The sequence below is a fragment of the Nomascus leucogenys genome, unplaced genomic scaffold (genome assembly GCF_006542625.1).
Source record: "Nomascus leucogenys isolate Asia unplaced genomic scaffold, Asia_NLE_v1 000602F_174668_qpd_obj, whole genome shotgun sequence".
NCBI lineage: Eukaryota > Metazoa > Chordata > Mammalia > Primates > Hylobatidae > Nomascus > Nomascus leucogenys.
Genome location: NW_022096583.1, coordinates 159778 through 165628, shown reverse-complemented (window position 1 = coordinate 165628; position 5851 = coordinate 159778). Strand labels below are relative to the sequence as shown.

At 55.8% G+C, this 5851-nt stretch overlaps 1 pseudogene across 1 annotated transcript; it reads left to right on the top strand.

Annotated features, from left to right (window-relative positions):
- Positions 1-692: 692 nt before the first annotated feature.
- LOC115833994 lies at positions 693-3961 on the top strand (annotated as a pseudogene). Its single transcript, XR_004029157.1, has 8 exons — positions 693-785; positions 913-1182; positions 1427-1701; positions 2275-2550; positions 2644-2760; positions 3188-3220; positions 3327-3374; positions 3537-3961. The product of XR_004029157.1 is annotated as an HLA class I histocompatibility antigen, B-67 alpha chain-like (transcript).
- The last annotated feature ends 1890 nt before the right edge of the window (positions 3962-5851 follow it).

Below are 5851 nucleotides of genomic sequence, written 5' to 3'. Positions count from 1 at the left end.
TTGTAATGCTGTTTTGACACAGGTCTTTTACAAATTGGAATTCTAATCATTCAGAGATTGCCAATATTGCGCTACCTACTGTGTTAATAAACAAAAAGGAAACTGTCTCTATGAGAATCTGCGTGGTGCCTTCAGACAAAACTTCACCGGGTTTAGAGAGAAAACCCCTGTCTCTACAGCTCCATTCCCAAGGCGAGCTCACTCTTTGGCATCAAGTTCCCCGTGCTCAGTTTCCCTATACAAGAGTCCAAGGGGAGAGGTAGGAGTGGGAGGCAGGGATTCCAGTTCAGGGTCGGGGATTCCAGGAGGAGAAGTGAAGGGGAAGGGCTGGGCGCAGCCTGGGGGTCTCTCCCTGGTTTCCACAGACAGATCCTTGTCCAGGACTCAGGCAGACAGTGTGACAAAGAGGCTTGGTGTAGGAGAAGAGGGATCAGGACGAAGTCCCAGGTCCCGGGCGGGGCTCTCAGGGTCTCAGGCTCCGAGGGCCTTGTCTGCAATGGGGAGGCGCAGCGTTGGGGATTCCCCGCTCCCCTGAGTTTCACTTCTTCTCCCAACCTGTGCCTGGTCCTTCTTACAGGATACTCGTGACGCGTCCCCAGTTCCCACTCCCATTGGGTGTCGCGTGTCCAGAGAAGCCAATTAGCGTCGCCGTGGTCCCAGTTCTAAAGTCCCCACGCACCTACCCGGACTCAGAGTCTCCTCAGACGCCGAGATGCGGATCATGGCGCACCGAACGCTCCTCCTGCTGCTCTCGGCGGCCCTGGCCCCGACCGAGACCTGGGCCGGTGAGTGCGGGTCGGGAGGGAAATGGCCTCTGTGGGGAGGAGCGAGGGACCGCAGGCGGGGGCGCAGGACCCGGGGAGCCGCGCCGGGAGGAGGGTCGGGCGGGTCTCAGCCCCTCCTCGCCCCCAGGCTCCCACTCCATGAGGTATTTCTACACCTCCGTGTCCCGGCCCGGCCGCGGGGAGCCCCGGTACATCGCAGTGGGCTACGTGGACGACACCCAGTTCGTGTGGTTCGACAGCGACGCCGCGAGTCCGAGGATGGAGCCGCGGGCGCCATGGATAGAGCAGGAGGGGCCGGAGTATTGGGACCGGGACACACAGATCGCCAAGGCCGCCGCACAGACTGACCGAGTGTGCCTGCGGAACGTGCGCGGCTACTACAACCAGAGCGAGGACGGTGAGTGACCCCGGCCTGGGGCGCAGGTCACGACCCTCCCCATCCCCCACGGACGGCCCCGGTCGCCCCGAGTCTCCGGGTCGGAGATCCGCCCCGAGGCCGCGGGACCCGCCCAGACCCTCGACCGGAGAGAGCCCCAGGCGCCTTTACCCGGTTTCATTTTCAGTTGAGGCCAAAATCCCCGCGGGTTGTTCGGGGCGGGGCGGGGCTCGGGGGACTGGGCTGACCGCGGGGACGGGGCCAGGGTCTCACACCATCCAGAGGATGTTTGGCTGCTACGTGGGGCCCGACGGCGCCTTCTCCGCGGGTATCTCCAGTACGCCTACGACGGCAAGGACTACATCGCCCTGAACGAGGACCTGAGCTCCTGGACCGCCGCGGACACGGCGGCTCAGATCACCCAGCGCAAGTGGGAGGCGGCCCGTGTGGCGGAGCAGTGGAGAGCCTACCTGGAGGGGACGTGCGTGGAGTGGCTCCGCAGACACCTGGAGAACGGGAAGGAGACGCTGCAGCGCGCGGGTACCAGGGGCAGTGGGGAGCCTTCCCCATCTCCTATAGATCTCCGGGATGCCTCTCACGAGGAGGGGAGGAAAATGGGAGAAGCCCTAGAATGTCGCCCTCCCTTGAATGGAGAATGGCATGAGTTTTCCTGAGATTCCTCTGAGGGCCCCCTCTGCTCTCTAGGACAATTAAGGGATGACGTCTCTGAGGAAATGGAGGGGAAGACAGTCCCTAGAATACTAATCAGGGGTCCCCTTTGACCCCTGCAGCAGCCTTGGGCACCGTGAAATTTTCTCTCAGGCCTTGTTCTCTGCCTCACACTAAATGCGTTTGAAGGTCTGATTCCAGCTTTTCTGAGTCCCTCGGCCTCCACTCAGGTCAGGACCAGAAGTCGCTGTTCCCCACTCAGAGACTAGAACTCTCCAAGGAATAGGAGATTATCCCAGGTGGCTGTTTCCAGGCTGGTGTCTGGGTTCTGTGCTCCCTTCCCCACCCCAGGTGTCCTGCCCATTCTCAGGTTGGTCACATGGTGGCCCTAGGGTGTCCCATGAGAGATGCAAAGCGCCTGAATTTTCTAACTCTTCCCGTCAGAGCCCCCAAAGACACACGTGACCCACCACCCCATCTCTGACCATGAGGCCACCCTGAGGTGCTGGGCCCTGGGCTTCTACCCTGCGGAGATCACACTGACCTGGCAGCGGGATGGGGAGGACCAAACTCAGGACACCGAGCTTGTGGAGACCAGGCCAGCAGGAGATAGAACCTTCCAGAAGTGGGCAGCTGTGGTGGTGCCTTCTGGAGAAGAGCAGAGATACACATGCCATGTGCAGCACGAGGGGCTGCCGGAGCCTGTCACCCTGAGATGGGGTATGGAGGGGGATGAGGGGTCATGTCTCTTCTCATGGAAAGCAGGAGCCCTTCTACAGGGTCAGGGCCCCTCATCTTCCCCTCCTTTCCCAGAGCCGTCTTCCCAGTCCACCATCCCCATCGTGGGCGTTGTTGCTGGCCTGGCTGTCCTAGCAGTTGTGGTCACCGGAGCTGTGGTCGCTGCTGTGATGCGGAGGAGGAAGAGCTTAGGTAGGGAGGGGTGAGGGGTGGGGTCTGGGTTTCTTGTCCCACTGAGGGTTTCAAGCCCCGGGTAGAAGTGTTCCCTGCCTCATTACTGGGAAGCAGCATCCACACAGCCTGGGACCCTGTGTGCCAGGACTGACTCTTTCGTGAAGTACATGTGACAATGAAGGACAGATGTATCACCTTGATGATTATGGCATTGGGGTGCTGATTCCAGCATTCATGAGTCAGGGGAAGGTCCCCGCTAAGGACAGACCTTAGGAGGGCAGTTGGTCCAGGACCCACACCTGCTTTCCTCGTGTTTGCTGATCCTGCCCTGGGTCTGTAGTCATAGTTCTGGAAATTTCTCTTGGGTCCAAGACTAGGAGGTTCCTCTAAGATCTCATGGCCCTGCTTCCTCCCAGTCCCCTCACAGGACATTTTTTTCCCACAGGTGGAAAAGGAGGGAGCTACTCTCAGGCTGCGTGTAAGTGGTGGGGGTGGGAGTGTGCAGGAGCTCACTGACCCCATAATTCCTCCTGTCCTACGTCTCTTGCGGGCTCTGACCAGGTACTGTTTTTGTTCTACCCCAGCCAGCGACAGTGCCCAGGGCTCTGATGTGTCTCTCACGGCTTGTAAAGGTGAGATTCTTGGGGTCTAGAGTGGGCGGGGGCATGGGGCAGAGGGGAAAGGCCTGGGTAATGGAGATTCTTTGGGACGTTTCGAGTGTGTGGTGGGCTGTTCAGAGTGTCATCACTTACCATGACTGACTTGAATTTGTTCATGACTGCTGTTTTCTGTAGCCTGAGACAGCTGCCTTGTGTGGGACTGAGATGCAGGATTTCTTCACGCCTCCCCTTTGTGACTTCAAGAGACTCTGGCATCTCTTTCTGCAAAGGCATCTGAATGTGTCTGCGTCCCTGTTAGCATAATGTGAGGAGGTGGAGAGACAGCGCACCTCCGTGTCCACCGTGACCCCTATTCTCATGCTGACCTGTGTTTCCTCCCGTCATCTTTCCTGTTCCAGAGAGGTGGGGCTGGATGTCTACGTCTCTGTCTCAACTTTATGTGCACTGAGCTGCAACCTCTTACTTCCCTACTGAAAATAAGAATCTGAATATGAATTTGTTTTCTCAAATATTTGCTATGAGAGGTTGATGGGTTAATTAAATAAGTCAATTCCTAGACTTTGAGAGAGCAAATAAAGACCTGAGAATCTTCCAGAATCTGCATGTTCACTGTGCTGAGTCTGTTGCAGGTGGGGGTGGAGAAGGCTGTGAGGAGGTGAGTGTGGACGGTGCCTTTGCCTAGTTGCTGTTCAGTCCATCATGGGCTTTATGTGGTCAGTCCTCAGCTGGGTCACCTTCACTGCTCCATTGTCCTTGTCCCTTCAGTGGAAACTTGTCCAGCGGAAGCTGTGACCGCAGAGGCTCAGACATTGCCCAGGGTGGCCCCTGCACACGGGGGTCCCTGTGCGTTCTGAGACAAATTTTCAGAGCCATTCACCTCCTGCCCTGCTTCTAGAGCTTCTCTTCTGCTCTGCTCTCCTGCCCTCTCTCCCTGCCCTGGTTCTAGTGATCTTGGTGCTGAATCCAATCCCAACTCATGAATCTATAAAGCAGAGTCTAATTTAGACTTACATTTGTCTGTGAAATTGGACCCATCATCAAGGACTGTTCTTTCCTGAAGAGAGAACCTGACTGTGTGCTGCAGTGTGCTGGGGTGGGGAGGCGCAGGGGTTGCTGTAGAAAGAGGGATGCGGGACGGAGGGCACACAAGCAGCACTGCTGAGAAAAACATAGGCGGCCTCTATCTCAGTGTGAGGGGACCTTGTGCTGTAGCTGCCACAAAACAGCACTTGGCCTGAGGCTATGTTAATAAAGATACTGCCTTTAGAATAGGAGGTGCTCTACACTGATCATTCATTCAACTGACTTTTGTCATTGACCAGACATAGGACAGAATGGTTCTGCATCTGGGGAACACCAGAAAAATCTCTGGCCTTTTGTAGCATACGTTCCAGTGGGAAGAGGCAGACGATAGATACACTATAACCAGAGTAAGGAAGGAAAGTGCTAGAAGGTGGTAAGTGCTGTGAGGCAGGTGATCCAGGATGTGGGCAGTGGGGACAGGGAAGGTGGCTGTTGTGCTGGGTAGTCAGTGTGTGCCTTGTTGCAAAGGTGACCTTGGAGGAAAGATTTGAGGGACATGAGGATGTCTGGGGAAGTTCTTTCCAGGCATAGGAACTTCCAGTCCAAATGCACTATGGCAGGAAGGTGTCTGTGTTCCCAGAAGAGCAAGGAGGCCAGGAGGGTTGGACAGAGAGAAACTGAGGTGAGGTCAGAGGTGCGGCCAGAGCAGGTGGAATTGAGGGGAGTGGGGTTGGATCTGACCTTTGCTCTGAGTGGGATGAAGAGTTAGAGGACAGTTTTGAGCAGAAGAGGGCAATGATATAACTTCTCTTTTAAAAGGATCTCTCTGACTGCTGTGCTGAGAACAGAAATGAGAGGTGAGGGATGAGGGAGGCAGAAGGGAAAACAGTAGGAAGCGAGGGCAGTATTCCAGGCTGGAGATGTCAGTTACCTTGACTGGGGTGGGAGCAGGGGAAATAGTGGGACATGAGGGGATTCTGGATGCATTTGAAGATGGCCTCACAGCATTTGCCAATGGATTGTATCTGTGGTGTGAGAAAGACGAATCAAGGACACCCATAGTTGTAAAATGAGTGAGTAGAAGGATGGAGCTGCTGTCAGTGGAGATGGGGAGACTCTGGCAGGAGCATACTGAGCAGGGGGCATCACAGGCACTCAGTGGAGGAGATGTCTATTAGGAATGTAGATGGGGGAGCTGGGGTGGAATTTGGACAGACAACTCCAGAGTTTAGAGGAAAGGAGAAATAGACTGGGCAGGAGAAATAGATTTAGGAGGTCACACCATGTAAACAATACTTAAAACCTCAAGCATGCATGAGGGCACCAAGGGAGTGATTGACTGTGGAATAGAATGAGTGCAAGGAATGAACCCTGGACCTCCAGTTCTAGGGGATCTGATCAGACTACACCCAGAGCAGACTGCACAGTTCTAGACCCCAAGTCTAGAGGACACTTAGACAAGGAAC